Consider the following 23,864-nt stretch of genomic DNA (forward strand, 5'->3'; position numbering starts at 1 on the left):
CAGCACGCAAAATTACCGTGCTTCCCCATTGTCTCAAATCGCTAACCTGCATTCATTTTTTTCATTTAATTATTTTTTCAGTTTTGGATGATTTGCAATGCTTATCTGATTTATTCTCGTGTAACAGCTTCAATGTCAATCTGCACGCTAAATTTCAGCTTTCTGCATCACCCGAAAGGTTCTGATATTTAATATCAGTCAGTGAGTCAGAAAGATACATATATGTATATATATATATATATATATATATATATATATATATATATATATATATATAAATATATATATACATATATATTAATAAATATATAAATAACATATACATATATATTAATAAATATATAAATAACATATACATATATATATATATATATATATATATATATATATATATATATATATAAATAAATATATAAAAAACATATATATATATACACACACATATCAAAAAGCTTCTGCATAGAATAACAGTGAAGATGGAAACAAAATAATTGAAATCCATTTTCTACTGGTAATACAAAAACATGGCCCGGAGACAAACCGGAGACAAACACCGCTCAGACGTGTCTGGAGATGAACACCGCCCAGACATAACCATCATCCGGATATGTCCAGAGACTGAGACAGACAGACAGAGAACGGGAGAGTGAGAGAGGCGACCTGGGAGGAGGGTACGGCTCTGTATTGGGAGGGGGTAGGGCAAGGATGGGAGAGAGGGAGATGGGGGCAGGGGAGTTAGCAGAAAGAATATGTGATGCTTAATGAACAACTCTCTCTCTCTCTCTCTCTCTGACACACACATACACACACACACACACACACACATACACACACACACACACACACACACACACACACACACACACACACACACACACACACACACACACACACACACACACACACACACTCTTGGACAATATCTGCAATTTTTTTCTGGAATCGGTAGGTTGAAGTCAGTGTCTCCAGTACTTACTATATACAGCCCAGAAACCGCGAGTAGCTTTCAACGAAAAATAACATTGCATTTATATAGATGTTTCAGAGATATGCTCGAAACATTATTCTCTATAAACAGCAGCATGTGGATGGGTGGAAAAAAATTGACTCGGTAATTTAGAAAACACGTTAATATGGCAAACGGCTCAGAAATCGAATGTTATTTCAGAGAACAAGTTGCTCAGGGTGACGGAGCACGAACCACTCTATCTGAATGTTGTGGCATGGCAAAAGCGTGAACGATTTTCTCAGAATGATGTGGCGCAGTACCATGATCGACAATGGGCACTCGGAAAGTAGCATATGCACTCATGTAAGCACTCCAATTAAATGGTTGATTAGGAATGGTTGGCCATGTTGTTGTTGCATACCATAAAGGATCCCTTTAACTTTAAAGCCCGTCTTCACACCACACAGCAGTTAATGAAATAAAATGAATTAATGAAATAAAATGACTTCATCCACAAAAGAGTTTCAGCTTCATGCAGAACAAATCTGGAGACATCGCAAAGTTCAATCACCCATAAAATAAACATTGCAGAAAATCTGCCATTTTGCCCGCTTTTCTGTGTATTTGACAATTCAACACAAGGTACAGTTTGGCACAAAAAATTGGATGAAAACACAACTCGCAACACAAGTATGAAAATAAAAAGGTAAAACACAATGTATCTTGTCTGGGAAACTTAACTTTGTTGAGCTTGAAGGAGGAACTTGTGAACTCGCAACACATATGAAGCAACTTGGGATATAATTACTTTTCTCTGAGCATATTTCATATTTTTTCTTTTATCTCGGTTACTTCTTATTTTTTTCTAAGATGAGCAGGGTAAATATATTTTCTATATATTTGTAAGAGCAATATATATATCACAATTCTATCAACTAATACATGTTCAAAAATAAAAAAGTTGATGTTAGTTGGATTCCCACAAGATTCAATAACTCAATTTACCTTTTTTCGATTTTTTAATGTAACAATCTAAATCTCAGAGACAGATTTGACAAGGTGCCACCAGGTTTCAGAGGAGGAAGACCAGTTTGAAAGTTCAATCTTGAGGTTGGACAGATGTTGTTTTCTGGCTCTCCTGAGAGTGAATACACACTTGTTGCAAGCTTTGTAGAATGATGTGAGATTGCTTTTGGTCAGGTTTGCTTTCCAGTAAGAGAAGGCAAGTTGCTTCAAAGCAACTGCTTCACCATAGGATTCAGTGCACCATGGTCGGACAGAAGGGTCAGATGACTTACGACGAGATGGGATGAATCGGTCTGTGTATTAATTATATTTTCAGTTTTGGATGATTTGCAATGCTCCTGTGATTTCTTCCAGTGTACCGGCTTCAATGTCAATCTGCACGCTAAATTTCAGCTTTCTGGGTCACCAGAAAGGTACTGATCTTTAATATCAGTCAAGTCAGTGAGTTAGAAAGATACATATATGTATATATATAGTAGCTGCACTACTATACATTTTTCTCAGAATGATGAGGTCTCCTGACCATCACCATCGTAATATTATCACTCACCCTACTCAGTACTCACCCTTCTCTATTACAGCATAAGAAAGAGAGCAAGTTTCTGAGGAAGAATTACCAAGCTGAGTTAATATAATGGATATATATATATATGTATATATATATATATATATGTTGTTGTTCATCTTTCGGCTGCTCCCGTTAGGGGTCGCCACAGCGGATCATCCGTTATGATCCGCATACTGATTTGGCACAGGTTTTACGCCGGATGCCCTTCCTGACGCAACCCTGGTCGCCTCTTACGGCACAGGGATCAGGATTTGGGTTTCGCCATGATTCCGGGCTGCTCTACACCCTGCCCAGTGCAGAGCCCCCGTCCTCAAGCGATCCTCCAACCCAAGCCTCCGAGTAGCCGGATTACAGGCGCACGCCACTACGCCCGGTATATATATATATATATATATATATATATATATATATATATATATATATATATATATATATATATATATATATATATATATATATATATATATATATATATATATATATATATATATATATATATATATATATATATATATATATATATATATATATATATATATATATATATATATATACCTGGTGTTGGTGCAGTGGTTAGGGCTGCAGCTTGGGATCCAAAAGGTCCTGAGTTCAAGCCCCGTTGGGCCACTGAATTAATACACCAGGGGGTTGACTCAGCCTGTCATCCTTCCGAGGTTGGTGAAATGAGTACCAGTGTACTGGGCCGGTGTATACCCCGGTTAAAATAGGTGTACCTTATCCCTGTGTCGTAAGAGGCGACCAGGGTTGCGTCAGGAAGGGCATCCGGCGTAAAACATGTGCCAAATCATTCTGTGGATCATAACGGATGATCCGCTGTGGCGACCCCTAACGGGAGCAGCTGAAAGAAGAAGAAGAAGATATATATATATATATATATATATATATATATATATATATATATATATATATATATATATATATATATATATATATATACACACACTTGTTGCAAGCTTTGTAGAATGATGTGAGATTGCTTTTGGTCAGGTTTGCTTTCCAGTAAGAGAAGGCAAGTTGCTTCAAAGCAACTTCAAAGCAATATATATATATATATATATATATATATATATATATATATATATATATATATATATATATATATATATATATATATATATACATACAGCACGAATGTATACAGCAAGCAGAGCAGAAAACGGACAAATTAGTTTAGGTAGTTGAAGACAACAACCGCTCAGGGTAGTACTATCGTTCTGACTTCGGAGCATTAATGTGTTGCCAGGAACCATCTTACACTCTCTGTGTCAGAATTGCTGGTCTTACTTTTTGTTGCACTAAAACTATAGCTCCCGTGATAGCTTTAATCTCTCTTTTCTGCAAACAAACATCATACACTTTTCATCATACACTTTTCTTCCTCATTTTCAGTCCTCGCTTTACATTCTCTCTCTTTTATTTATCTTTCCTCTCATTTCTCTCAGACAGCCTCCAATTAAATATATAAATGATAAAGTCTGAAAAGTTAATGGCCACTAGTTCCTGGCATTATGGAGTGTGAAGAATCTCCAGTGACCTGCCTGTCTTTGCTGCCAATGAGAGGTGGGGGGGGGGGGGGCGGGGCTCAAGCATTAGTAGTATTGGTCCCTCCCATGACCCTTGCCTTTTGAACCAACGTGACTCTTTTTCAATTCATTTCACCAACATTCGTGGTCTTTCTTCGAAATTTACCTTTGTTGAACATCATCTAGCAAGCTCCTCTCCTAATATCTTGCTTCCATCAGAGACCCAATTTTCACATGATGTTCTTGTTAATTCTTATAACATTTCGAACTACAACCTTCACTCACGATTCCGCTTGAAAGGAGGAGTCTGTTTCGATTCAAACATCAACACGCCAGCTGTACACCCTGTGGACCTCGAATCTCCAAATTTTGATGTCATCTGGTTTAAGATTTGTCTCCTGACCATCACCACCTTTCTCTGTTTCACTTACTGTTCTCCCAATTCTACAAACTTTATAGCTTTCTTTGACTATCTTAACTCTTGCCATGAGGCCATGACATCTGAACACCCTCAAGCATAATTTCTCTATCTGGAAGACTTGAATGTACACCACAGAGAGTGGCTGAATCTTCCCACACAGATATTTGGGGAGTTGAAGCTCTTACATTTTCCATTGTTCATGATTTGGAACAAATTATCACTCAGCTTACCCATATCCCAGATCGTCATGACCACACCACTAATACTTTGGATTTACTCTTTACTTCCAATCCATTGCATTGCAACTACACAATTTCCTTCTAATTGGTTCTTCTGACCACAATCTTGTGAACATCACTTTACTTACCATCACTTATTCTCCTCCGACTGCTCTGACGAAATGTCAGTATTGGCATTTCAATAATTTTGAATGCTCCATAAAACCTTCCTCATGTTTCCAACATCACAACCGAATGGGAATTTTTTTTTAAACAAAGATGGAATATTTCACATGAACACAAACCCTATCATATTCCTTACATTCAATGCTGTTGGGTCATAGATATGAAAATCAATACATTCAAAAAATTAAAATCAAATAAATTAAAAAAAAAATTTTTGTATTGCACCTCTGTCTGAATGAAGCAGTTCAATTTGGCATTTTTAATATGAAATTGGCAAAGCTTAGAAATTAACCAAACCCATTAGAATTACCATTTACAACCCTTTAGAATTACCCTTTATAACTGTTTAGAATTACCCTTTATAACCCTTTAGAATTACCCTTTATAACCCTTTAGAATTGCCCGTTATAACCATTTAGAATTACCCGTTATAACCGTTTCAAATTACACTTTACAACCTTTTGAATAACCCTTTAACACAGTTTAGAATTACCATTTAGAACTGTTTAGAACCGTTTAGAATTACCGTTTATAACAGTTTAGAATTAGCCATTTTAGCTATTTAGAATTACCCCTTATAACCATTTAGAACTACCCTTTATCACCCATTAGAATCACCCTTTATAACCGTTTAGAATTAGCCAAGATAACGGTTTAGAATTCCCCTTAAAAACCACTGGCATTTACCCTTTATAACCCATTATAATTACCCTTTATAACCCTTTGGAATTATCCTTTATAGCTGTTCAGAATTACCCTTTATAGCCCATTAAAATTACCCTTTATAACCGTTTAGAATTACCCCTTATAACCGTTTAGAAATGACCTTTATAACCCTTTAGAATTACCCTTTAAAAGCCTCTAGAATTACCCTTTATATACCATTAGAATTACCCTTTATAACCGTTTAGAATTACCCTTTATAACCCTTTAGAATTACCCTTTATAACTGTTTAGAAACAGCCTTTATAACCCTTTAGAATTACCCTTTAAAATCCTCTAGAATTACCCTTTATATCCCATTAGAATTACCCTTTATAACCGTTTAGAATTACCCTTTATATCCCATTAGAATTACCCTTTATAACCGTTAAGAGTTACCCTTTATATCCCATAAGAAGTATCCTTCATAACCGTTTATAATTACCCTTTATATCCCATTAGAATTACCCTTTATAACCGTTTAGAATTATCCTTTATAACTGTTTGGAAATAGCATTTATAGCCCTTTAGAATTACCCTATAAAAGCCTCTAGAATTACCCTTTATATCACATCGGAATTACCCATTATAACCCACCAGAATTGCCCATTCGAATTACCCTTTGTGACCCTTTAGAATTACCGTTTATAACCTTTTAGAATTACTATTTATTTCCCTTTAGAATTACCCTTTACAACCCTTTTGAATTACCCTTCATAACCCCTTAGAATTACCATTTCAAACCATTTCAAATTACCCTTTATATCCCATTAGAATTATCCTTTATAACTGTTTAGAATTACCCTTTATATACCACGAGAATTATCCTTTATAACCGTTTAGAATTACCCTTTATTGCCCATTAGAATTACCCTTTATAACCGTTCAGAATTACCCTTTATAACTGTTTAGAAATAGCCTTTGTAACCCTCTAGAATTGAATGTAGGTAATTTGGTCACAGGAAATTTGGTCATGGGAAACTTGGTCACAGTAAAATGGTCACAAGGTAACTTGGTCACGGTAAAACGGTCACAAGGTAATTTGGTCACAGTAATTTGGTCACGAGGTAATTTGGTCACGGTAATTCAGTCACGGTAATTCGGTCACAAGGTAATTTGGTCACGGTATTATTATTATTATTATTATTATTATTATTATTATTATTATTATTATTATTATGTATTATTCACTGCATTTTAGGCCAGTAAGGCCCAAGAGCAGTAATAAACATTTTCATTTCATTGCCGGCGAATCTTGTTGGCAAAATGACGTATTGACCAAGTTTACTGACTACTATAATGGAATCGGAATTTAAAAGTTGAGAGAGACAGAATCGTGGCAGATCACTCGCTTCAGTTGGAGCATACACAGAGACCATGGAAACGATACCCAATGAGTGATGCGTCCTTTGTGTCATGATAAGTTTGTTGTCCAGTGTTACCTCAATAATCATTAGATTCAGCTTATTGGACACAGCTACAGCAACTTCTTGGGCATAGTAACCATCAGAGCAACCAGACCAATAGTAGGTGTAACCACCCACCATGATCTCACCACTATCTGGTCTCCGTACCTCAGAGAGTGCTGAAATACTGATGTTCAATGACTTGAGCTGGAATGATGACAGAGACAGGTGATCATCCTCTCTTAGGGATAGGACAATCCAGGCACCCACTTGAAGGGACCACCTCAGGTTAACTCTAGCAGACTGCCGTCTGGTGGACGACACCTCAGCACCACTCCGCTACACACCTCTGCAATCTGACCCATGAGGTTTACACCATGCGTTTCCTCCTAGCTGCAAGGAATGGGGGTCCCGGTGGCTTTGCCCCAATTCCGTCATCCAGTGAGCTGCCCTGCAGAGGGCAGCAGCACAGGAAGTACTCCCACGGAGTGGGTTTTAAGTTTTCTTTGCATTTGTGGGTTTTGCGGAATGAAGTGTTTTATGGTGGCCAGAGTGCAAATCCTGTCACCAACCTCCTCAATAAGGTAACCCAACTGAGGACGTCCGCAGACACATTTGGATACTAGATATGGTTGGCTGTTGGCTCACAAGGAGCTCCTTTTGTTGGCTCACAAAACCTTTGACATGTTTTGTTTTTAATCCTGCTGGGTGTTAATATCCATTCACAATCCTCACCAGGAAACCTGGTTGGGGAGATGGTTTAGTCACCGACAATCCGACCATAAACAGGTTAGTACAGGTTTACATGGTACACATCTAATCTGCCCTGACCATCACTTCGACATTGATATGTCTTAAAATAACATCCATCGATCTAGTGTTCAGCGTTACGCCATCTTAGTTCAAGCTATGAAAAGCGTATACTGATGGACATTTTGTGTTCTGTGTGGCTTGATATTTGTTAACATCTAATTTCAACAATTTTCAACTTGAATTTATCTTTAAAGGAACTCTGTTTAAAGGTAAATCTTTGTGTTTGCCGTTTTTATTTACTTGAGGTGTGTGTGTGTGTGTGTGTGTGTGTGTGTGTGTGTGTGTGTGTGTGTGTGTGTGTGTGTGTGTGTGTGTGTGTGTGTGTGTGTGTGTGTGTGTGTGTGTGTGTGTGTACTGTATTACCATAATGGAACTCGGAACAGGCTGCGGTGCCTTGGTTTCAACGGTCCACTCACAAGCAGGCATATGGGATATATATATATATATATATATATATATATATATATATATATATATATATATATATATATATATATATATATATATATATATATATATATATATATATATATATATATATATATATATATATATATATATATATATATATATATATATATATATATATATATATATATATATATATATATATATATATATATATATATATATATATATATATATATATCCCATATGCCTGCTATATATATATATATATATATATATATATATATATATATATATATATATATATATATATATATATATATATATATATATATATTATATATATATATATATATATATATATATATATATATATATATATATATATATATGTGTATATATATATATATATATATATATATATGTGTATATATATATATATATATATATATATATATATATATATATGTGTGTGAATACACTGGAGTGTGCATGAGTGTGTATGCGAGTGTGTGTGGTCATTCTCTTTGTGACAGGGCTTATTACCTCTGCCACTGAAGGTGAAGGAGGTTATGTTTTCACCCCTTTCTGTCTGTTTGTCTGTTTGTCTGTGTACAAAATATCTCAAAAAGTTGTGGACGGATCAGGATGAAATTTTGTGGACAGGTTGGGTTTGTGACAAGGACGAACTGATTAGATTTTGGTGAAGATCCTGATCCGACTAGTTGTGGACGGATTCGGACGAAACTGGCTGGACATGTTGGTTGTGTGACAAAGAACTGTTTCAATTTCGGTGAAGATCTGAATCCGGATCTAGATGCGAGAATTATTTAATTTCGGAAGTGATTCTTCACCATTGAGAGATTTGGCCAAAAACGATACATAGCCTCATATTTCCAAAATGTTTCCAAAAAAAAAACGACTTATTTCCAAAATTGGGCTCGATACGTTCTCATGGATCAGGCATTACGTGGTGGAGGTATTTGCTCCACCGAGTACCCTTCTAGTTTTATCTGTGTCATGGAACCCGACATCCTTCTAAGAGGATGTTAAAGGCAGATAAGGTTGTAGTAACTTCCAATATAAATACATTGAATAAGTTAGTATTTGCTTGACCATATTGCTTTAAGCCCGTTTGTAGTGCAACGTTCGTATCCCAGCAAACCTCAGTGTCAATGGCCAAAGAGACGATTTGAGAGAGCAGCAAATCATTTATACATTATGTCCAGGTGATCTCATTGTTTCGAGGATCTTAATCGAATGTAAATTAATCACTTTCCTGAATGTATTGACTACTGCTGGTGCTTTGTGAGAATTGAGTGAATTGAAGACGAAGCTATTGTATATTTTACCTTTCATGTTTTTGCCGTAAACTGGAGCAACAACAGAAGTTGGCATATTTTATTGATTGTATTGCAATGTAAAGACACTTCCTACATTTTACTGCTTTGTATAGGCAAAAGCACGATGTCAACGTGTCACCAAATTTGGGAACGTGATGCCATTTTATTTCGCCACCTTGGTGGAAAAGTCTACCCAACCTCTTTGCTTGGGCTGGGTAACTCAAACCTGGGTTGGAAGTTTGAATAATGGCTAGGTATGTAAATCACAGACCCTTAAAGCAGGGAGGTGAACGATCATTTTCGTAGAAATAGGCATATTGCAAACCTTCCTGGTCTGTAACTGCTGTGGCAGCTCTAAATGCCGTGTAAGGTGTTCGGCCTCATTAACATCAGATAACAATCAAAACTGTTATTATTAATACTGGTGATATTACTGTTTATTTTTAGACGATTACTTTGGATGACATGATATCTACATAAATACTGGTTATCAAATACTCCTGGTTAATTAATCGTGCATTTTCTTTACATTAAAAACGTGCATTAACATTCTTCATAACTTGTTCGAAACCTCGTACATTGCATGAACTTGCATCCACGAAGGTCAATGGCACGAATCACCGTGTCATTATTAAACTTTATGTGCCCAATTGTAACATCACTAGCAATGTGTGATGTAATCAGCCATTAGAAAGCTATTGATATGCAAATGCCCCCCTAAGTGAAGGTCAAGCACGACAAGTGCAAACTCTTCATCATCATATCCACAGTGGATCTGTGCTATTGTTACAGTGCATTTCACCTCGTCAGAACATTCAAACGTACACATCCGCAGGTTGTTACAATCGCTGCATGCTGTTCACAGTGGGCATCAAATGCTGAGCTCTACGTTGAAGTAAGATATACAGCCGCCCTTGTAATAAAGGTCCCAACCCTTGCTCTGAGCCAATAATGGTAGCTGCAAACATGAATGATGTTTTGTGTGAGGTAGGGGCCCCTGTGGAGCCATTAGAGAGTGCAGGGGTTGTAAGGCGAATGTGATGCACAAAGGATTCTCACCCAGGTCCTGAGTCTCCAATTCTACCATACCAAAAGCCCCCTATAATCTCATGTGAACCACTATGAAGCAAAATGACTGCATCTCCAGAAGCAGAGAACAACTAACATTGTGCTTTGAAAATTCTCCCAGAAAATGGAAGCCATTTTCAAAATGGCCTTGCCTCTTTTGTTGCATGCTGGTTGTCGCACGAATCAAAGTCGGATGTGGATCCACCATTGGGGCTTGTGGGGAATATAGCCCCCCCTTTTTTGTAACAGCTAAATCAGGCCCACCATCTTTTGATATATTGCTACATCAACTCTCCTCTCATTTTATCTTGAAAAGTGAATAATTACAGCAAATTATTCCATTTTTGGCATCACCCGAGGCCAAACTATTCTAAGATAGAACCAATATAAATGCCATTCCAGAAACCAAATCTACATAACCAAAATGTTTCCTAAGAGTGATTTTCATTCTCAATTCTACTTTTTCCTTTAATATGCAGGTGAAGACTTAAAATCATGATCAATTTTCAACATGCCAAAAATGAACTGAGTGAAAATGGAATTATTTATGTTTTCCTTTGTCTGGCAATAACTCTTCAGGGTGAGTTATAAGTCCCAGGACATGGTTTAGCTGCTTATACAAGATTTCTTTATATCATGTATTGATAGCAAAAAAAAATTCAGATAATACAAGGAATACATTAAACCAAGAAGGCAGACACGAGTCCGTTTGCAGTGGATGAGAGGCTCGAAGCAGTGGTGTGGTACCACGAGAAGAGAAACACAAAAAAGATGATGAAATCGCACACAGATGCACTTGACGTCTAAGGTGGTATTGAAATTGTTGTATAACTGCAACATTTTATTATTACTCCTGTTATTATGTATTATTATATTGTTATTACTGCAATGTGTTATTAATCCTGGGACGTATGGCTCACCCTGGTAAATGGTATGAACAAATCTTGTATAAGCAGCTGAAACCGTGTCCTGGGACTTATGGCTCACCCTGGTAGATGGTATAAACAAATCTTGTATGAGCAGCTGAAACCAGGTCCTGGGAGTTATGACTCACCCTGTACAAGGTAAATAAAGCAAGCATGCGATAAATTGCACTGAAATATCCACTCATGTTTATTAACTCATATTGTACTAGCAAAAGTGTTCATCCCCAATGATGGCAAAAGCAAGCAACCAAAAGTACCCGTTCCCAATGACGAGAAAAGTGTCAGTTTATCTCTCAATTAATATTATTTCATGGACTTTAAAAAAGGTTCATTATGTTTCATAAAATTAAATGTTGAAATTGTGTTTGAAATTGCACACTCATGCACACAAATGAAAATTGCACACAAATGAAAACTCATGCACACTCCAGCGTATTTGTTCATAAAAAGTTTCACTCGGAGCCAAAGCTCTTAGCTACTTATTCGGCCCACCACAAAATGGTGGTGCAACATCGGTTGTGGAAGTTGGATTTGTCTAAAAAGAAGGCAAAATATAGCTATTTTAAATTATGTATTACTCGATGAAGATCTCTATTACATCTACTTTAATCCAGATGTTTATGTTGATTTTAAAGATTACTGAAAAGGAAAATAAAGTGACTCACTAAGTTGCATCAATAAAAATGAAATGGAAATGCAAATTAACCAATCAGCAGCTTTTCAAACGTGGCGTGGGAAGCAGGTCAGGTCAGAAATGAGAGCATACACTGGAGCAACATATCGCTGAGTCAACCTTCCGCCGTCAACCTCAGAAATGTGTGGTGGGCTGTGAGTGCAAACAGAGCAGTATCAGAATGTCTATGTCATCTGTAACAAGAAAAGTTGGCATAGTCATTTTGTCAGCAGCAGCAGCAGCAGCAACAGCAGTACGCACAATTAGTAGATCAGCATAGCATGGTTTGTGTGACATCCAAAATTCTCCAGTTCTCACATTTAAGTAATCACCTAAGCAGAGTGATGGACCTTTGCTTATTGTCCATGATGGGAAGGGAAGTTTTACCTTTGTCGTTTAAAAAAAAGTAATATCCGATAAAGATGCAGTTGCTCTACTGTGTTGTGTCCTTTATGGTGGTCTCAATTGCTCAACTCAACAACAAAATGTTAAACAATCTCAACAGCTCAACAATTGCTGTGTTGTGTCCTTTATGGTGGTCTGCTCTTCGTCATTCTGCTCCAAGTACCCAATGACTTTCATGAATGCTTATGTTTGTACTGAGTCCTGTGGGCTGCCCGGTTTAACAGGCTTTGCAGTCGTATCATCATGAGGAAAGTATATTTGAGAAATCTGCTTACCAGTCTGGAAATTGATGCTGCAAGTAGGGTTGGGCATATAACCATACTTTTTTTGAAAGGAGTGTTTTTTTTTACGGCCAAATTCCACGATGATCACGAATCCGTTGAAATTTTTGAAATTTACCCACTTTTCAGGTAAAATTTGATAATTATGGCTTACTAGGGCATGTAATATTAGGGTTGGGCACAAATCAACTTGTTCTCTGTTGTCCCGTTAAAAGGAGTGTTTTTTATGGCCATTTTTCACGCTGATCACGAATCCATTGAAAATTTTGACCTAGGATGATGTCTCAGTAAGACATCATCCTAGGTCAAAAATTTCAACGGATTCACACTCAATAATATTACATGCCCTAGTAAGCCATAATTATCAAATTTTACCTGAAAAGTAGGTAAATTTGGTGGCCATTTTGATTTTTTGCATTTTACCAACCTAAGACATCATCCTCGGTCAAAAATTTCAACGGGTTCGTGATCAGCATGAAAAATGGCCATAAAAAACACTCCTTTCAACGGGACAACAGAGAAAAAGTCGATGTGTGCCCAACCCTACTGCAAGCTTGGTGGCAGACAGCATCACAGACCTGTCAACCCCAAATTATGAATTAGTGTGAGAATGTAAAATGTGTCCAGCGAGGTCGTGAAGTGATTTGAGAATTGAGGGAGTGAAGCGCCGGAAAAATCTAAGGGGGTCTGGGGACATGCTCCCCCCAAAAAGTTTGCTTTCTGGTGCGTCTTCGATGCAATTTCCTGCGTGCTAGTGCCAAATTCTTCCATATTTTTTCAGTCAGAAGATAGGTTTTTATGTCCTATTGTTACTGGTTGGTCCACTGTATGAACTAAAAAACATGAACCAACAAGACATACAGGGGCTGCAAAAGTAGGTATACAGTTATGAATTATGAATTATGAATTATTAAATGAATCCTAGCACCACTATTATAATACTGGTAATACTGGTATAATGCTTACTGTATACCTACTTTTGCAGCCCCCTGTATATTTTATTTTCATCAACAGATCAAATTTTATAGATGAATTAGAACAATCATCATCCTTGTAATTAATTAACCGGGCATAGTGGCGTGCGCCTGTAATCCGGCTACTCGGAGGCTTGGGTTGGAGGATCGCTTGAGGACGGGGGCTCTGCACTGGGCAGGGTGTACAGCAGCCCGGAATCATGGCGAAACCCAAATCCTGATCCCTGTGTCGTAAGAGGCGACCAGGGTTGCGTCAGGAAGGGCATCCGGCGTAAAACCTGTGCCAAATCAGTATGCGGATCATAACGGATGATCCGCTGTGGCGACCCCTAACGGGAGCAGCCGAAAGATGAACAACATCATCCTTGTAATTAAGATGTATTATTTCAGCATCTTGAAAGTATTTCCCAATATTTTGTGGCGATTTCGTGTGAAAAATGAACCCCTCAGTAACAAGACAATTCATTGGATCAAAAAATTGGATCAATTCAAAAATACTCCATCTCTCATATAGGAGGTGCGGAACTGCATGAAGCATTCGGATTTAAGTCGGTATTCAAGGTTATAACATCAGTTAAACCAGTCACAATGAAATAATGTTGGAAATATTTTTTTGGTGCCAATAAATTTTTTAACAGTATGAGAATTTATTGTGTGAACGTGAGTCGTGAAAGCAGAAAGTCGTGAGTCTCACGGCAAAAACGTGATAGTTGACAGTTGTGGCGTCAGCAGCATGAAATTTTTAACATAGTCTATCCTGGCTTTCACTCTGTGGGTGATCATCATTCCCCTTTGTGCATGTGTCTACTACTTTCTTCTGGAAGTCATACAGTATATTCTGACTGGTACCAACTTAGTTTTACACGTCAGAGCCCAGAGCCACCCTCTTCATTGTCTGCCATGTGTCGGAGGAGCACCGGCATGTCCCATTTGAAACAAGTCGATATTGCACTTCAAGGAGAGTGGCCGTCATCTTGCATCACACATGGTGATGCGTGGTGCTATTTTTGGAGAGAAAAAAATTACAACTCGGTGTAAGCCGGCCAAGCTGAGCTCTGACAAAAAGCTTTACTTCTCAAGGTTCAATTTGGCTTGTCAGACCATTTTGCTATATTGGGACAAAGCCCACCATGGGGAAAAACTCCCAGTGGGAGAGTGTATGACAAGTCCCAGCAGTTTACAGAATTATAACAGAGTCTCTGAATGAAAATTTTATGGGATTCAAAACTACTTGGCCAATTTTCAGAAGTGGTCTGTATTTTATGCACTACTAAACCACTGGATGAAATAAGTTGAAAAGTTGTAATACTCTGGTTGCACATGGGAACATTCTATTAAGTTGAGATGGCCAGATCCAACTTAGATGTTTAGTTTTTACTTTTATGAGAAAGTAGAGAATTATGATAACTTGTGAGTGAATTATCATACTTACGAATGCACTCCTGCACGACTGGACAGAATAACTTGTAAACTGGATTTTATCACTAAAAAATATATCAAACTCACAGAAGTTATACAAATTATTCCAAAATAAGCCAATTCTCTGTGTGATTGGGTAATGAAAACTGTAGTCATCATATGTGGGGGGAATGCATTGAAATATATGTCTGTTGGTTTGGGAAGAAATGCATTGAAACCTGGTGTTTGTAATCGGCTGTGCATGGGAATGTTCTTAAACCATCATGAGGAGGAGCTGACTGAGGAAGGGGGTTGGAGGCCATCGTCAAGCTTTCCAAGGACGGGAGGATGAGGGCAGTGAAGAGGAGGAAGAGGTGGTGAGGACCAACATGACCGTCAAATTCCTAGCTCAGGTGCAGCAGGATATGAAGGCAGTCACTGACAGATTGCAACATGCCGACTCAGTGATGGAGTGGTACCTCCGGTTCAAGAGGTGTTGAATTATGTTTTGCTCCCATACAAGGATCTACACAGAAACCTACAGCACTCAGCAAAACAACTGTCAATTACCCAATTTTTTTCACTCCGGCTCTTCCACATCAACTCCATCAGCACCCTCACCTGTGTCCTCTTCATAGGAGTTCGCTGGATTCTAAATCATCATCATCTTCATCACATGAAAAGTTACATCATATCCTAAATAAAAATTGGAAATAGTACCTGCTGTTGTCGTTTTTTTATTTGTAAGAATTTTTAATGAAACAGTAATCATGTGCATTTGTGTTTGGAAAATGTTAAAAATTCCCCTTTTGAATCACGAACTTCCAGGAACCTATCTCCCCTTTTCCCATTGAAACAAGGCCCTGGCATTTGTAGAGTCGACATTCGCAGCATTTTTCAGGAACATATCCCCCTGCGAATGTCGGGATCTTCCTCCACAATATAATAAATTGATCATGATTTGAGATGCAATATTTATCGCTTCACACATAATTAGATCAGATCATACAACAACAAATAATCATCCTCATTATCATTGTCATCATCAATGATTCATCATCGTTGACTTTTTTCATCAAACATACTGATGGAAAGACGATTCCATCCCTCGTCACCAGCGTTCATGCAAACGAATGCTGTCCACTGAGGGATTGCAATTTCTCTGAGGAAAATCGCACAAAATCTTCGTGGAATTGATGAAATTTTATGGAATGTACTGGCACACTAAGTTAGCCACCGGAGCACTTGAAATTGGCTTCACTCACCCTAATAGAGATACACGACACATTGCGCCTCGAGGTTTATTAGAAGACCTCTGTACCTCAGATGGACCACATTTGAGTCTGCTACTGTCTGTCTTTGGAAGGAAAGACAAAATCAACTTGAGAGTTGATAGAACATGATACACCCCAGTGTTCAGCTACATACTTAAATTTTCATACAATCATGATTTTAAAGATCGTTTAAAAAGATCTGGAGGTTCAGTGTGATTGAAGCAGACTTACACATAAATAACCACCTTTTTCACGATCCTATACAACAGGTCTAGTATTACAAAACGGGACATTCTTGGAAGTATTTAGAAGGCGATTTGTGTTCTACAGTGTCAATTAGAAAATTCAATTTAAATTTAAAAAAAATAAAACATTGTAAAGTCGTACAAATAAATTAATTATGTGTTTTACCTTCATTTTACGCAGTGTTTATTACATCACTCTATCTAGCACATTACATTAGCTATTTTTGCCTGTTGTATGTGGCCATTCTGATGTCCTGTTTAACAGTGTTTCCTGTTTTGAGTGATTTTCAATTTTTATTTGAAAACGATTCGTGTTCAAAATATACCATTCATCTTAAATAAGTTGTTCCTTGATCATAAACTGACGATAATAAACTCATAAGACAGATGGACAGATGGACGGACATGAACCAATTGCTTAACCCTGCTTTTCACTTCATGTGCATGGGGAAATATAATTTGCATGCCCTTTGGAGACCCTGTAAATATCGGCTGAATCAAACAGGAATGCTTTCAAGCAAGATATTCTTTAAAACCTGGTTATATAAAAAAATAGTTAAATGACACCTTATTAATGATGTTAAGAATTAAAACTTCTGAATAAGTGATTTTAAAGGGGCATTTTGCATCCAATATATGTTGGGGATCATAATAATATATTTTAATGCAAATGTAAAATTCTGCAAAAAGAATAGAAGCCCCATTGAAAACAATAATCGTTTAAAAAAAATCTCTTAAAATAACGTAATAACAAAAATTGTGTTTAAAAAAATTAGAACACTTAAAAGACTCCACCAAACATTACTTGGGGAGACCCGGCTTGGGAATCACGAAAAGTCTCAGGTCTGACGTTTCAATGTGGTCTTCACCTGGGTCTATCTAATTGCCAGGCAGCAGTTGCACGTGTTAGTGGTATCTTGCTTTTTCAATACTTTGAATTGTTTTTTATGTGACTTCCTGCCTGGGACAGTGCTAATTGCTTTTTCAGTGTTAAACAGAGCGTTCATCCGATAGCCCGTTCGAGCTGGTCCAAATTGACATAATGCCAAGGCGTTTTGTAGTAAAATCCCATTCAACTTTGTCAATCCCTTCACAAATCAAACCTTTGTCTCAGTCAACTCCATCATACCCCCCCCCCTTAGTCCCCTATCCATTATTATTTACTGCAGTTTGTGAACAAGCTGCTTGTCATGCATATTAAGATTTGAACAAAAAACCTTGCCCAGCTCTCTGTTATAATTAAAATGGTCACATTCACTTGTTTTTTCATCCAAATTTATTTATTGTACAGATTAATACAATCACGTTGGAGAACAAATATGAACGGCAAATTGGAGATAATAAGATTATGGCAATAAAAAGAGTTGAGAAAACAGTTTACTGCACTTTTGTCAGAAGAAAAATAAAAAGCAAAATGCAATTAAGACATCTCGGAGGATGAAATGACCACTTTAATAAATAAAAACTGTTCATCGAGATCAGTGTCATATTAAGTTGAAATGTGTTGGGGAGGACTTCTCTGTTTTATATGCTGCAGATTTTTCTTAATATTCTCAGAGATCATTTCGTGAACACTATCAATAAAATTAAGAAATACTTCAAGGAGACAGAAAGATTCCAATGTTAAAGATTTATCTTTTTTAACAGGCCTATAGCTCAAAAATAGTGAAAAGTATGGTTAAGCTATTGGTTGACGTCTGTCTCTGTCTTTCTGTCTGGATTTTTTTTTTTGATCAAACATCAGTTTATGATCGAGGAACAACAACAACTTCATTTCAATTGAATGTTATATTTTGAACATGAATCAGAACGTGAAATCGAAAAACGAACCTGGAGTTTAGCAGTCCTTTGAGTCTGAATTTGGCCTGATCACCCATGCCCAGAGAGGAGTGAGAATTTTTTTTTACACAGTTTGCAGATTATGCAGATTTTCTATGTGAGAAATTTTGATTTACATCCCTGCCTGGCAGTCGAACGAAATTGAAAATCATTCCAATCAGAAAACACTGTTTTTAAGGACATTATAAATGACACAAACAACAGGCACGAAGAACTAATATACACAGGATACAAAAGAACCTGGAACATGACCTGCTGATTTTAATGGAGCATTATAATGAGGGCAGTAAAGAGGAGGAAGAAGTGGCGAGGACCAACATGACCGTCAAATTCCTAGCTAAGGTGCAGCAGGATATGAAGGCAGTCACTAGCAGTGAACATTTGAATGGAACATAATGGAACATTAATGGAGCTCATAATGGAACATATATTTAATGGAACATTTGAACATGACCTTGAACCCTACCTGCCTTGAGTGAACATGACCTACCTTATTTTGGCATTAAGACATGCTGGCACATGGTCTTGAGCAGGCTTGTCCAGTCCCATGAAATCCAGGTCAGTGAAGATGGATGGCGGTTGAGATCATCCTCATTGCCAGCAACCTCTGGGACGTGAAGCATGTGGCCAGATGACATCCCATGGAATAGCACCAACCCTGGACGGGAGGACCATGGGAAGTGGAAGCGAAGTTTGGTCAAGGAACCAGAGGCAGAGAGCTCGTCATGCTGCACACGTTCTCCTTTCATCAAACCTCCTTCGGGGTGCCACCCCAGTTCACTCACTGTGTGTTCATTGGCAATGGATGCTGGTAATAGTCTGATCACTCGTCAGTCCTGCTGGGGAAGCGTGATATAATCTCCCAGCTTAGTCATGTCCTCAATACTGTATAACCCTTTTGCACAGTGATCCAAAGTGGAAAAACACAAATACAGTAAACCCTCCAATATCAGGGGGGTTCGGTTCCTGGAAAATTCTACAATAGTTAAAACTGCAATCGTGAAAACGAAGGGCTCATGGGAAGATGGGGTTTCAGTTCGTGGACTTCGAGAAAATATCGAGGAAGATTGACGGCAGCCAGAAATAAACACATTGCTATTGAAATAAACATGTAAAAGCACATAAATATATATATATATATATATTTATATATATATATATATATATATACATATATATATATATATATATATATATATATATATATATATGTATATGTATATATATATATATATATATATATATATATATATATACATATATATATATATATATATATATATATATATATATGTACCAGGAAATCCTGGTTTGTTGTGTTCATGTTTGGATACAAATTGTATCCGATCATTTGTTGAACTTTTCATGTACTCTGCTAATCCTCCAGTCGTCGCTCTGTGCACTTGATTGAGTTCCAGCAGGCCACCACCTCTTTCTTTCCACAGTCGGTACATTCTCGGGATGCACTGATTTTTGTCAAACATTTTGTGGATCGTGAAGATTTCCGTGTTTTGTTATCTAGTTTTTTGATTTCCGTTTGTGGCCTGTTTACGATTTTGCAGCTGTATTGAAACACTGGTACTAGTAGTTGGTTTATTGCTTGATTTTGGTCCTTGGGGAGAGGTATATTTTCATGATCATCCTTGTTCTATGCAGCTATTCTTTGGTAGTTGTTTCGCACATTTTTTGTGACAAATTTAGTGGTCCTCTTCTACTTCAGGGTATTTGTAAGATGCTTCGTTGTCTAGTTCCTGTTTTGTTATATCTTGGTCGATTTTTATGTTGTCCATTTTTGTTGGTGTGCCTTGGACAAATGTGCATTTGGCACCCTTATGTAAGCCAAATTCCATTTGGATGACGTCAAAATACCGTTTCACTAATTTCAGTTGTTCTGCCAATTTTTTGTTGTTCAGTGCAAAGATTTTTAAAGCACCCATGTACAGTAGATGTCACCTTTCTTGTTTCTTTGGACATTGTTTTATTGGATGTTAGATTGTATTCTTGTCTTGGCTTATTAATGAGGTTACTTAGTGGATCCAGAGCAAGGCAAACATGAGGGGGAAAGGATGTCTCCTTGGAAGATCCCACGTCATATATTCACTCCAGGTATTTTTATCTTTCCTTTCAAGTGCTGCAGGATTAGAGTCATATTCCATAGATCCATAGCTTTCTCAATCATATTGATTATTTGGGGATTTATGTTGTACATTTATATGCACTTTATCATCCATGAATGTGGGACACTGTCAAAAGATTTTTTGTAGTCTATCCAGGCTGTGGACAATTTGGTTCTTCTTGTGTTGCAGTTTTCGAGGATGGCTCTTGTTTAGTAGTAAGTGGTCTATTGTTCCGTAACATCCTTTCTTGCATCCCTTCTGTTCTGCCTCTTGGCCTCCTTGTTGTGTTTGGTGGTGGTGCATCGTTTATGTGATGTTTTCACTTAAAATCTGGAATGTTTTTGGTGGACAGGTAATTGGCCAGTATTTGTGAGGTAGTTGGGATTCTTCAGATTTTGGGATGAGGAAGGTGTTACCTTCTATGAGCCATTCATCCATTTCCTGAACACCTTGAATAAGTTAATTGAATGCTCAAGCATAGTGAATGTGGAGAGCATCAAATTGCTTTACCCAGAAGTTTGGGATCCCACCTGGGCTAGGGCTTTTGAAGTTTGTCATCTATGCAAGTTGTTGTCTTATCTTTTCTGTATCAATTATTACTAGGGACATTTCCTCGAGATGTTGCTTCTTCTCTTACAGGTTTCGGATCCATTCCGCCTCCTTATTGTGCTATTTCAATCTTCATAAATTCCATTCCAAAATTATTCCAGTTCATCTTTTTTCATAAGGGAATGATACATTCTGCTTTTGTTCATGGTAGAATCTTTTCACGTTTATTTCAAACATCTGGCCTTGTTATTTTCTACTGCTGTGAGCCTCGTCTTGGTTTTTTATTTTCCTTGCTATAATCTCTATTTTCAGTTTGTTTTTTATCAACCATTACCGCTTGGTCTGTATCTTCGATTTTATATTTGTTTTTTATTTTTTGTATTCTCCTCTTTAGTTTTGGGCTTTGATTTCCTCTTTTGAATTGCTGAATCTGTCCTGTCTCCTTTCTGGGCCTCTCTCTCTCTCTCTCTCTCTCTCTCTCTCTCTCTCTCTCTCTCTCTCTCTCTCTCTCTCTCTCTCTCTCTCTCTCTCTCTCTCCCTCTCTCTCTCTCTGTCTCTCTCTCTCTCTCTCTGTCTCTGTCCCTGTCTCTCCCTCTCTCTCTCTCTCTCTCTCTCTCTCTCTCTCTCTCTCTCTCTCTCTCTCTCTCTCTCTCTCTCTCTCTCTCTCTCTCTCTCTCTCTCTCTCTCTCTCTCTCTCTCTCTCTCTCTCTCTCTCTCTCTCTCTCTCTCTCTCTCTCTCTCTCTCCATATCTCGAGTCTTTGCTTCCATGGTGGTGCTTGGTTTTTATTTGTGGAACCTTTTCTGTTCTTGCAGTGTTTTGTTGTTATTTTTCCTGAATTGGTATAGTGCTGAAGCAAAATTCACGATGTTTATTTCTTTCAGGGGGGGCTGATTTTGGTATTATGTTTTTTTAAAGATTTGTTTGTTCTGCTGATTATTCTTTTTGTGCATTTACTATTATGGAGTGAAATTAGTCGTGCTCTTTCTTCAGTTGGTGTCATTCTAATCTCCTCTATCTTATTAGCCAGCTCCTCTTCCAGATCACATTGCTCCTCATAATCCTTCTCCTCCTCCTCCCCATCCTCCCTATCCTCTCCACTGCCCCTCTGTATTCCTTCTGCCTTCGACCCATTATCATTTGTCCTTTCTTCATCTGTTTTCTGTGTGTGTGTGTGTGTGTGTGTGTGTGTGTGTGTGTGTGTGTGTGTGTGTGTGTGTGTGCTGAAGCCATGAATCAGACTCCTTCACTGCCCATCTACCCATGCTTCAAATGCAGAGCACATTCTGCGTGGGAGGACATCCTCACTTCCCTCAGCATTCCAGCTTTCATTGTTTTTTTGTTGGCTATCCTGCTTCGGTCTCTCCTTTGAGTCAGACAGCATCATCCCAGATTTGCACTTTAATGCAGGGCTCTTCCACTTTTTGGGGAAGGTGTTGCCGTTTATATTAGTAGGACACACCTCGGCTGCCTCGTTTACCCACACAGACTTCACAGAGCTTTCTCTGAAGGGAGCATGTGCCCCTTTGTTTGGAGTTGTTTTTGTTAATGCTCTCCAACACACACACACCCTGTTGTGTGTCATTCACAGGGCTACCGTAGCACCACTCGAAGCCTCTTGGTAGCTCGCTCAGCCATTCGCACCTTGTGGTATCTCCACCACGATGGTCCGACTCGCGCTTACATTCTTCATCATCCGGGTGCCGTCACACAGACTGTTCTTCGTCCCGACCGAGATAGTAGCCTCGCTGCTCCACTTGGGGCCACATATCCTGCTGCTACGAACCGTGCGTGCCTCTCACTTTCTGCTCTTTCTGCACTGGTGTTTGTGTATGTGTGTGTGTGTGTCTGTGCCGTAACTTTTTTACCATTTGAAATTTTCGCCTAAAATTCGCCTAAAATTCCGTCAAGGTCGCCTAAAATTCTCAATTTTTTTGTATTTTTTTTCACCGTTTTAATCATGTTTCGCATGGAATAAGAAGTCCAAGTACAAAGCCGATGAGGACAGGCCTTGCATTTTCAAATTACTTCTAGTTACCTCCACCACCAAAGGTGAAGGAGGTTATGTTTTCACCCCTCTGTCCGTTTGTTTGTCTGTTTATTTGTCTGGCTGTTTGTGTGCACGATATCTCAAAACGTTGTGGACGAATATGGATGAATTTTTTGGGCATGTTGGGTGTGTGACAAGGATGAACTGATTAGATTTTGGTGAAGATCCGGGTTCGGATCCGACTAATATAATATTTTTCAGTGATTCTTCACCATTGAGAGATAGGGCCAAAAACTATATATAGCATGATATCTCAAAAAGTTGTCGATGGATTCGTACGAAAGTTGGTGGACATATTGGGTGTGTGACAAGAAAAAATTGTTTCAATCCTGGTGAAGATCTGAATCCAAATCTGATAATTTTTTTCAGTGATTTTTCACCATTGAGAGATAGGGCCAAAAACTATATATAGCATGATATCTCAAAAAGTTGTGGACGGATTTGAATAAAACTGAGTGGACATGTTGGATGTGTGACCATGA

At 37.9% G+C, this 23,864-nt stretch overlaps 1 long non-coding RNA gene across 1 annotated transcript in view; it reads right to left on the reverse strand.

Moving 5' to 3' along the window:
- Nucleotides 1–19,337, reverse strand: part of LOC147017065 (uncharacterized) — a 40,366-nt gene extending 21,029 nt beyond the window's left edge. The window contains exon 1 of the long non-coding RNA XR_015049324.1: nt 19,158–19,337. This is a non-coding gene — a long non-coding RNA (uncharacterized LOC147017065). The remainder of the gene's footprint in view (nt 1–19,157) is intronic.
- Nucleotides 19,338–23,864: the final 4,527 nt, after the last annotated feature.

Source organism: Eptatretus burgeri, chromosome 11 (genome assembly GCF_056783735.1).
Source record: "Eptatretus burgeri isolate ZD-2024b chromosome 11, Ebu_testis_v1, whole genome shotgun sequence".
Lineage (NCBI taxonomy): Eukaryota > Metazoa > Chordata > Myxini > Myxiniformes > Myxinidae > Eptatretus > Eptatretus burgeri.